The sequence below is a fragment of the Nilaparvata lugens genome, unplaced genomic scaffold (assembly GCF_014356525.2).
Source record: "Nilaparvata lugens isolate BPH unplaced genomic scaffold, ASM1435652v1 scaffold5262, whole genome shotgun sequence".
NCBI classification, from domain to species: domain Eukaryota; kingdom Metazoa; phylum Arthropoda; class Insecta; order Hemiptera; family Delphacidae; genus Nilaparvata; species Nilaparvata lugens.
In genome coordinates, this window is record NW_024091136.1 from 8,825 (window position 1) to 19,269 (window position 10,445).

General features: G+C 32.0%; 1 long non-coding RNA gene across 1 annotated transcript; it reads right to left on the reverse strand.

Annotated features, from left to right (window-relative positions):
• Positions 1–6,358: 6,358 nt before the first annotated feature.
• On the reverse strand, positions 6,359–9,798 carry LOC120355927. The gene is made up of 2 exons (XR_005573869.1): positions 9,715–9,798; positions 6,359–7,984 (listed from the first exon to the last, which is right to left on the reverse strand). It is a non-coding gene; the product is annotated as an uncharacterized LOC120355927 (long non-coding RNA).
• Positions 9,799–10,445: the final 647 nt, after the last annotated feature.

Consider the following 10,445-nt stretch of genomic DNA (forward strand, 5'->3'; position numbering starts at 1 on the left):
AGTATTCTTAATATGTTACTTTTAGGATACTTTTGTTTTGAACGAATTTCAAAAAAGTAAGTCTCTGTTAATGCATCCTATAAAAGGAGCTTAGTTTTGTACCTTGTACCTCAATCAGTCATCTTCTATCTTTTTTTTGCAATTGAGAGTTTATGACCTTAAAAAAATAAACAAAATTTATTTTAAGAATAAAGAACGTGTGTATCTGAAAAAGCGTTGATAATCGTTGATAAAAATGACCGCATGGTTGCTAATTTTCCTTTACTGCCTCCTCCTATATAGTACTTTGAGTAGCTGTGATTCAAGTTGCTTCGGTATATTTGTTACAAGATTAATTATTAGTAATAATGAATTCCATCTCAAATATATTTTATTCGCCTAGAGACAGTTCTTTGTCATGAAGAAAAAACCTAATATGAATGTATGAATTAATATTATACCACCATTTTGTTGTGATATCTATTGAAATTATTTTGTTGGATGAAGCTTATTATTTGTTTTTTATCACATAGTAGATAACATTTTTCAGCAAGATTCTTATCAATAAATTCGATAAAAAATATTTTGAGTAAGAGAGAAAATGGTCAAATTTGCAAACTAAAATACCTATTTGCAACTACCTATTCTGTATTAAATGAATTCTTAAAACTAGAACTTTGATGTTGCCTATCTTTTACAAATTGATGCCACCCAATTCATGAGGGAGTTGAAAAAATGGTTAGCAACCTAGCTAGAAATGCAAAAGCCTCTTCTGAAATCCAAGGTCCTAAAGGAAATGTGCACGCTCATCTATTGTTTTTAATAGTTTTATTTATAGTAGGGGGACAAGTTCAGCCTACACAAGTCTACCTTTTTTGAGAGAGAACTTCCAAATAAAAATGAGAAGGGAGGAAAGGCGACTACAGGTTTATTATGATAAAAGAGTCGAATTTTCAAAAACGTCTGCCTCCCTTTTGTTATCTGTCCCAAGGTTTGGTCACGTTGGGCACTTGTATCTACTCCTACATTTATGCAACTTTCCACTTTCACAATTAAACAGGTGAACATAAGTCGGCGTGTTTCATGTGAACAATACAAAATTCCTTTGAAAAATCATTGTTGAATATTGATGAGACCGATATAATAATTGATATAATTATTATATCTTTCATAATTATATTATAATTATTATAGTTCCACATAATTTATTTGAGCCATATTGGTTTAATTTAAATTGAGGTGATTAATTATTGAAACATTTTGAAAATTGTAACAGCTTGAAGAGTGGTAACAGCTGTGCCTAGTGGAAAGTTGTGTATATATTTTTGGCTTAAAAATTTTCTGAAAAAGCTTGATTTATTCAAAGTGCGGTGATATTTAGTGCAATATTCGACTATAATTTGGTATTTAATCATTCCAAATTCAAAAATTTTAGCTCATATATATTTTTGGACAGAACTTTGAACTTTAACGTTTAAGTAAGAACATAACCTATTATTTTGGACATTTTATTATTTATCAAAATTTGGGAACAGAGTAGTTTTGGGCTATGCCTGTTGTTCTATCCCGATCATATTAATATGATTTGTAATTGTATCAAAAAATAAATAAATAGATAGGAATTTTCCATCTTTTTGGCGCATGTACACAGCAGCAGAAAGACGGACAAAATATGAAGGCATGCCGATATGAGTCAACATGATATGGAAACAGACGGACGCCTGTTTGCGTTGTATCATTCAAACACCTGGAGAGGGATTTTTTACACCGTATGTCTGCTGCTGTGTGCGTAAAGAAAACTAGGAGAGCAGAGAGGCTCTTTGACAAACTCTATCTCCATAGTAATTAGGCCTATATATTACAAAAAATGTCTAACTTGGAAGTAGACTTGGACTTTCACAATTAGAATGTAATTCTATATCTAAAGTTAATCGCGATGAAGAATAGGTTTTTATTATTAGGCTACAGTACCATGTTGATAATCGTTTTCAGAAATGATCATCGTATGCGTGTGAATGTCTTGTATTCATGTTTTCTTTCTCCCTTACCAATTCAGCTGCAGATAGTAATTCCATATAATTATAGTATGTATATAAACTTAAACTGTATAACACTTTACTCCATTGAGACATATACTAATATGTATTACTGTATACTGTATTATATTGCCATTGACTCAGCAAACAAAACAAGGAAACAATATGACACAATACTTCACATCCAAACAAAACCTAACTCGCACTCTCTCAGACACTCGCTTTCTCTCTCTTCCCCCCCTGAGTTTGGAGAAGCTGTGATAGAGAAACGTATTTGGCGAGTGATAGTTTTAAGCTTTCTCCCCTAACTCTCCTACTCTTTTTCACTACCTACATCCCAGAATAAAGAAGAAAGCGAAAAAAATAAGAAAAAGAGGACGAAAAGAAGAAGAAGAAGAAAAAGCAGATGAGGAAGAAGACGAAGAAGAAAAAGAAGATGGAGAAGAAGGAAAATGTGAAAAAAGAAATAGAAGTATAAAGAGAAGAAGAAGGAGAAGCAGAAGAAAGAGAAGCAGCATAAGAAGAAGAAAAAGAAGAAGAAAAATGAGAAGAAGAAGAAAAAAATGAGAAGAAGAAGAAGAAGGTGGAGAAGAAGAAGAAAAAGAAGAAGAAGAAGAAGAAGGAGAAGAAGAAAAATGAGAAGAAGAGAAATACATACAGTGAACCGCGATATAATATACCCCGTTCCCGTTATAGTACACTCCCTGTTAAAGTAGACTACATTTTTTACTGCAGTCCCTTGAAACATCCATATTTAGCTGAATGTTAGATTAGACTCCTACAAAGTAAATTATTTTTGCTTAGAGTATTATTGTTTTACATACCTCTCATGAGACGTCCACTGGGTAAAATATCCTGCTGTTGGAAATGCTGCTCGCATATCTCCTTTTTACCAAGTGATTTTGGTGATAATTCTATCAGTTCTGGATTCCCTGAGAAATTGAAAACATATTTGGGATAAAAATTGTATTTTATTTAATGAGAAATCACTTAGAACTTTCAACATGATGCTATTACTTTTATCTAAACACATGATCGACTTCTATCTTCTTTTCTGAATAGAAAGTTTTATCATTATTACAATCAATTGGAACAATCAATTGAGTTTCTCAATGTTCAAGGAATATTACTATTCTAGGGCCAGGTTGCACAAACACATTATGCAATTTGACCGTGATTAGGTGCCGATTAATGACGTCTCCTGCTTCTCTAGATGGCTCCAGTATATAGCATTCAACTGTCATTTTATCTTATTTCATGCAACAGGGATAAGTAAATCTTTCAAGTACAATACCGCATTTCAACATGTTTGTGCCAACGATGCTTTTATTAAAAATCTATAAGGAAAACGTCTGAAAAAATTAGAAACTTGTGAAATGTATGTTATCTCCTTATCCGAAAGTTGAAAATTTTCTTTCAACTTTGAAAAATGAAGTACTATTCATGAATATTGTTCAATATCTAGGCTATATTCTACATTGAATTGATTAATAAATAATGAATAAAAATGAAACTCACCTGAGTTGTTCACCCAGATCTTTGCTGTGTCAGTATCCCGGGGAAAGGAGAACATCTTCAATCCTTTAACTTTTGCACAACTGTTGGAACATTTCCTAAATGCGCATCTATTTCCCGAAATGATTTTCTATTTTATTTTAATTAAACTAGTTACTATAATAATTATTCAAAGTAGGTATGTTCAAATTCTGGGAAGCCTACATAATTAAAGTTAATAAATCTTTAAAAATCAATGACTAAGCTATAATAACTAGAATAACTTTCAATTGAATTTAAAATATAATTTATTTGATTTAAATTTAAAAATTTTCATAATCTTATTCAGAATTTAAGTATTTTCATAACAAAATTCTCATTAAAAATAACTACAGTACTTTTAAAATATTTATAATAAATATTTTTATTTATAAATTATTCAGTATTTAAAAATAACTACTCAACAACTTTTAGAGAGCGCCGGAAAATTCAACCCCTAAAGCCGAGAAGGGAGACTGAAGGATGCCGGGAGCAGAGGCCTGCTGTTGCTGCTGAACTACGAATGCGCGCTAATAACCTAATATAGTGATTGAACACCACACCAGTGGACAGAATCGAGTTGGAAAATTAAAAACATTCCACTTGTGACTTGGCAACAGGGCAGATTGGCAACAGTGCACGTCTTGGCAAGCATCCAAGCATGCGATGATTGTACGCGAAAGACCACTAACGCGCCTGAGTATGTGTTAGTGCTAAGGTGGTGGGAGTGTGTCAACTGCCTGCGCCTGTATCATAATATTATGTGATCAAAATCTGAACACAAGCGCGCTCTATCGAGAATCTTGAGAACTAGCCGTCATAATTCTGTTTATGCTTATTCCGTGGTTTCAGGTCAGAAAGTTTGATATTATTCATAATTCTGATTATAACCTAACATCAAAATTGGTGAAATTCTATAACTTTGTTAGTTTTTGAACAGATTGATTTGAAACTTCATGGGTGTGTTAATTGTATGAAGGGAAACGTCATGATTCTTTGTAGAATTTCCTACGTCCCCTTCTTCCTCCTAAATCGAAAAAAACATATGGTAGTTCGATGCTATATGCTGAAGATTCAAAAGTCGCGCTATTCTGAGCTTCCTCTATTCTTCGCGGCAAGGAACAGGATTGGATTAAATCGCCCGCGGAACAACACTATTGGTCTACTCAAAAGCGCGACTTTTGAATCCTTTCGCATATACCATCAGAACTACCATATGTTTTCGGTTTAGGAGGTAGAAGGTAACGTAGGAAAATTCTACAAAAAATCATGAACGTTTTCCCTTTATACAATTAAACACCCCCATGAAGTTTCAAATCAATCTGTTCAAAACTAACAAAGTTATAAAAATTTCTCCAATTTGTTGTTAGTAAAATCAAAATTGAATAATATTCAACCTTCCGACCTTGACATTCAACTAATTTTTGAGTTCTCATTAATTTTATTCATGTTGGAAAATTATTATTCAATGATATTTTAGCTTCTCTGAGCTTGTCATCATATTTTTGACGACTTTCTTCATACCTATATCCAATCAGGTATATCTTATATGATACAGTTCTTGATGAGTAATTAACATTTATTTTGTATACTCTTGTATATTTTTGTCATTGAGTACCTAAATGGATAAATAATACTTCTTGTACAAATCAATTCATATTCCATATAATTCAATAATATTTTAGTAATTTGAATAGAATAAAATATTAAATGAGGAACTGTTATAAGGCTGTTGGAGAATGTTTATTATAGAATGTAATGTAACAGTTTGTAGGATTCAACGTTTTAATTCAAGTTCAGTTACTTTCTTGTGCATATCATTTATCATTGCCATATGCTGTACGATAGGTATGGATTGAAACTTGGAATAAATTTAATGATAGTCGGTGTATTTGAAATAATAATAGGCGGTGTTTGGCAAAGATGAATTATTCCAAACAATATTGTGATTGTGATGTCGAAATGCAATAAACCTTAGCTGCAATAAACTTGTAGATCTGGAATTTTTTTATTCTCTAACTAGTCTATCAACCTCCTGCACACGTTATTCAGCTGTAGGTCGGTCAGAATAAATAAAAATTTAAACGGCCGCCATTGTGTGTATTAATCGACAATTGTCATAATTTATTCTTTTGTAGCTCTATCTAGTCACAAATCATTGTGCAAAGTTCCTATGTTCCTAGTGATTTAAAAATACCCTTGCGGAGCATAGGTTACCTGATAGTATTATTTATATTCATGATTTTAATTTATAAAACAATTTAAAAATCTTAGGGTGCTTTAAGATTTTTCAAATTGTTTTATAAATTTAAAAAGTAGCCCATGTGAATGAAGTGTTTTTATGATTATAATTATATGAGTCTAATCTCTAATCCAAAAGCAGCATAATTATTAATGATGGACTCACGGCTGAAAGGGTGGCAAGAAAACGACATATACTCCACTCAAAAGGGTGGCTGCAACAAGTATGCTTTACCGGCGGCTGCCACTTGGATAGCAGAATGCAAATACTATTATACAGCAGAAATTGCTCGCTTAATATAATGGATTATCTCAGTTTTAACTGAACTATGTGATTGTTTACTCTATTAAAATCATTGTAACAATAATCTTGGTCTACTCAATTTACTGATTTTTTAATTCTAACAATTACAATTTAATATTATTCGCCTTGCTCACCTGACTTCTAATCATCTTGAAATTGTCCTTATTGTTGTTATTCATTGATTGAATAACATTATTGCTAGATTTGAAATGAATGTTGAAAAAAAAAACGTTTTGATGATGAAACAATGAAATTGATGAAATGGTTTGATGATGAAGCAATTCTTTTATTATATACTTCAATGTAAATATATACTGTGAATATAGGCCTACTTCATGTCTTTGAAAAGTTTAACGTTACTGATCTACTTTGTTCTTTTTTGTGGTCAATAATTGAAAATGAAGAAGAGGAGCGGGATATATATTAATAGTAAAGGAAATAGGAAACGGAAGAAGAGAAATCGGGACCAATAGTAAATAAATATGGAGAAAAAAGTTGATTGAATGGGGATAGAAAAATTGAGAAAGAGATAGATAGTGAAGAGAAACTTATTAAGCCTGGAATAAAAAAGGGAGAGGTAATGTAACGAAACATAAAAATTTATAGAAGAGTACCAAGCTGGCTTGTACGGGAGGAGAAGAAATGTGAAAGAGGAGAAAGGGGAGATCAAGATAAGAAGGAAATCAGAAAAAGAGACATGAGGAGGAAACGAGAAGACACCAAAAAAACCGAAGGGAAGAAGAACGAGAAAGGAGGAAACAGGAATCAGAAAAAGGTAGATGATGATGATGAAGGGAGAAGAAACTGAAGAAGAAGAGAAAGAAGGAAGGTTGAACTTCTCGGAACGAAAATTGTGAGGATACAACATAATAAGTTAAGATAAACACTCTCAATACGTAATCTTGGAAATGGTACTAATAATATACATTTGAATTGATAATCAATATGTCTTATTTAGTAATAAATGGAGTGAATAAGTGTTGTGATATCCAATATTACAATAACTATAAGAATAAAGGGCTGCTTTATAGTATCTGAACTATTACTCTGATAAAACCGTATCCAAATTGAATATAATAGCCCGGCGACTTGCCTGCACGGCCGACGAATCATTGCCTTGGCGCGAAAGTTTGGCCAATTGCGAAGAGCGCCGCCAATGCTAGTCGAAGTGGGAAATTTGAATCGAACTATCGGCGCGCGACATTTTTTGAGCTGTAGATCATAAAAATACTAACGAATTCTTCCGAGAAAATTTTGATGATTTCTCACTACACTATCGATAAAATGAAATATTAACAATTTCGCTGAAAACTGACAAACATAATTTATCTTCTGAACATTCAGTAAGCAATCAAAATCTTTCCAGATACCACAATCTTTCCTAGACATCGATTGGGTTTTGATGTTCTAAAAATTTCAACCATGGCTAAAATGTTTTCACGCTCCCGTCGCATTTCACACTATTGTGCCCAGGGGATTATATACTAAATTAATTACTACCATAATTTATTTATATACAATACGATTAAGGTAAACACAACAGGCATTCACCCCAAACTGTTCTAAACCTCAATTATTGGAATACATAGTCTAAAGGTTATGTAAATGATAAGTTAATTCACACACTATTTTGAGTACAAAAAAATGTATCTACTACAATTTTGAATTTAACGTTGTTATTTAAAGCACAAATGAACACGAATAGAATTATAGGTATCTTGTAAAGTACAAAATAGAATAGATTACATTTTATAAACAGATTGCATAATGTCTACGTTAATAACAATGTTATTATTTGATATTTTTATTAGAATGTTTCTTAAATGCAGTATGAAAACCAACACACACGATGAGCCGACTACGATGCGGACTTTGTGACATGTTTTGTTGTCTGAAATAGAAAGCAACAGAATAAATTAGCATACATTTTTTTATAACGGGCACAAAATATATGACAAGATTATGGTACAATTTTTTTCAATAAACGATTTATCATTTATGCTAAAATAGTTCAACAAATCAAATCTTTATTTATTTATCCCAAAAACATAATTACAATGAAAAATTAGAGAAAAATTCCATACACGATACAAAATGAAAAATTTTAATACCATCAAATTTTAAAAATACCATCAAAAGAATAAGATATTTATGAATGAATTGAATATATAAATGGATGAATTAAAGTATAATGAATGAATATATTAAAACTGAAGTCCCTGCAAGGTTCAAAAAAGCTGAGCGCAGAGGCCGATGGTCCAATGATTGAATAACAATGAAGATAATAATGGGATAACATGAAACTTGCATTTGCTATCAAACATTTATTGAGAAAATCGGGAAGAGAAACAGGGAGTGAGGAAGGGAACATAAATAGCAGAGAAAAAGCATAAGGGAAAGTAAAGAAAAGTTGAAAATTACATAAAAATCATTAGAAGTCTTTATATTAAGATAGGAGGAAATTTCTCTAGATGGAAGCTACTATTAGTCCAGTCAATATAGATATAAAAAAGGGGATGTGCTTGCAATGTATATTGTAGTTATAATTTTTGAATGTATTACTCGGATACATGAGAAAAGTCAAGAATCACTTTTTTAGGCAAAATTTCCTTGTGCTGATACAGAGTGGCCCAGAAACATCCTATTTTCGGTTCATTATCCAGTTTTCAGCTATTTCCGCAAATCTAGCAATCGGACAGAAAAATTTATTTTGTATCAAAGTGAGAACAATGCAGTTGGTGATGATGGTTGAAGCTAAAAATTAGGTGTTTTTCACAATACAAAGGGCATTGTTGTCAAATGTGTAGCTGGAAGAGATAGAGCACTCTACCTGGTCTTAAATTGTAGAGCTCAAAAATATGCCCACAGGGATTTTGAATTATACATCTAAATGGTAACAATCTGAATATATTGTTGAAATCTGAAATTAATCAAAATTGATTTTTTCTTTAAATTCCACAATTTTTTGAAAAATCATAACCCAGTACTTATTGAAGATAGAGAGTTCAGTAAAACTCATTTTATTCAGAATTTTATAATCGAAAATAGGAAAGATCAAATTTTTTGTCTGATTACCGGATTTGGCGGAAATAGATGAAAACTGGAAAGTGAACCGAAATACAAGGTGTTTGGGCCACTTTGTATCTTACACAAGGAGATTTTCCATGAAAAAATTGGTTCTGGACTTCACTCATGTAGCCAAATAATATATAAAAGAATCAGAACTACAATATAAATTGCAAGCACCAATGTATGGACTGTAGGCTGCAAGCACCAATGTAAGGCTGGACTAAAATTGAATTATTCAAGACACTACATGTATTGATTTCGGATACTAGTTTCCTATCAAATTTACTGGTGATAAAATGGCCAGATCTTATCAATTCTACAAATTGATAAAACAGTATCTGCAATTTGAAATTTAGATATTGATTTAGATGTATAGGTGCCTGACAGTTAAAAAATCCAGCCCACTAAAGCAACTCTCACTTGGATAGAGTCTGGGTTTTCCTAATGTAGCTCTAATATGGTGTTTTTGAATCACAAAAAGTTTTTCCAAGTGGTTTGAGTAGGTTCCATCCCAAATTTTTATCTAATATCAATATTCAAGACATTACTCACCGTTGAACAACTTTGTCTTTTGGAAAGCTTTCTCGGTTACTCAGCAGTAATGAGGGGCCGATATTACTGGCACTTTGCGTTTCTGAAAAGAAACCCTATTAAACACGACAGTATAAGATACGTATAAGTAATACAGGAAAACATAATTACTAAATAATTATAAGCATATTATTAAAAAAAATTAAACAAAATAAAAAGTGCAATAATGAATCCTTCCTCTATAAGGTATTTTCTAATAATAACACCTATTTCATCTTCTAAACAAACACAATTTATTGAATGTGAACATCATCTTTGAATCTATTCTCAATCTTCATGATATTCGGATTGATGATCACTGATAATAGTCGATTAGGATTCTAGGCGGCTACACGATGTAGATTGACCTTTCAATGAATTCTTGTTGATCATCTCTGATCTGAAATGGTCAAATGTTCATAACATTGATAACCTATTCCAAGAATGACCATTCCATTTATGAGTTAGAAATGTATTGTCTCACTGGGCTAGCTACACACAAGTCGATTGTGGACGTTCAATGAAGGTTCGTTCGAATTTTGACCGCACAACCGTAGCTTTCAGAAACATAAATTCCATAACGATTATAATCGTGATCGTGCATATTTAAAAATTCACATAAGCTGTTTGGCATCTGGTTGCTATGTGGTAGTGAAGCCGATGGAACGCTAGACGTTCAAACAAAATCAGCTTTTTACACACATCGATGTTGG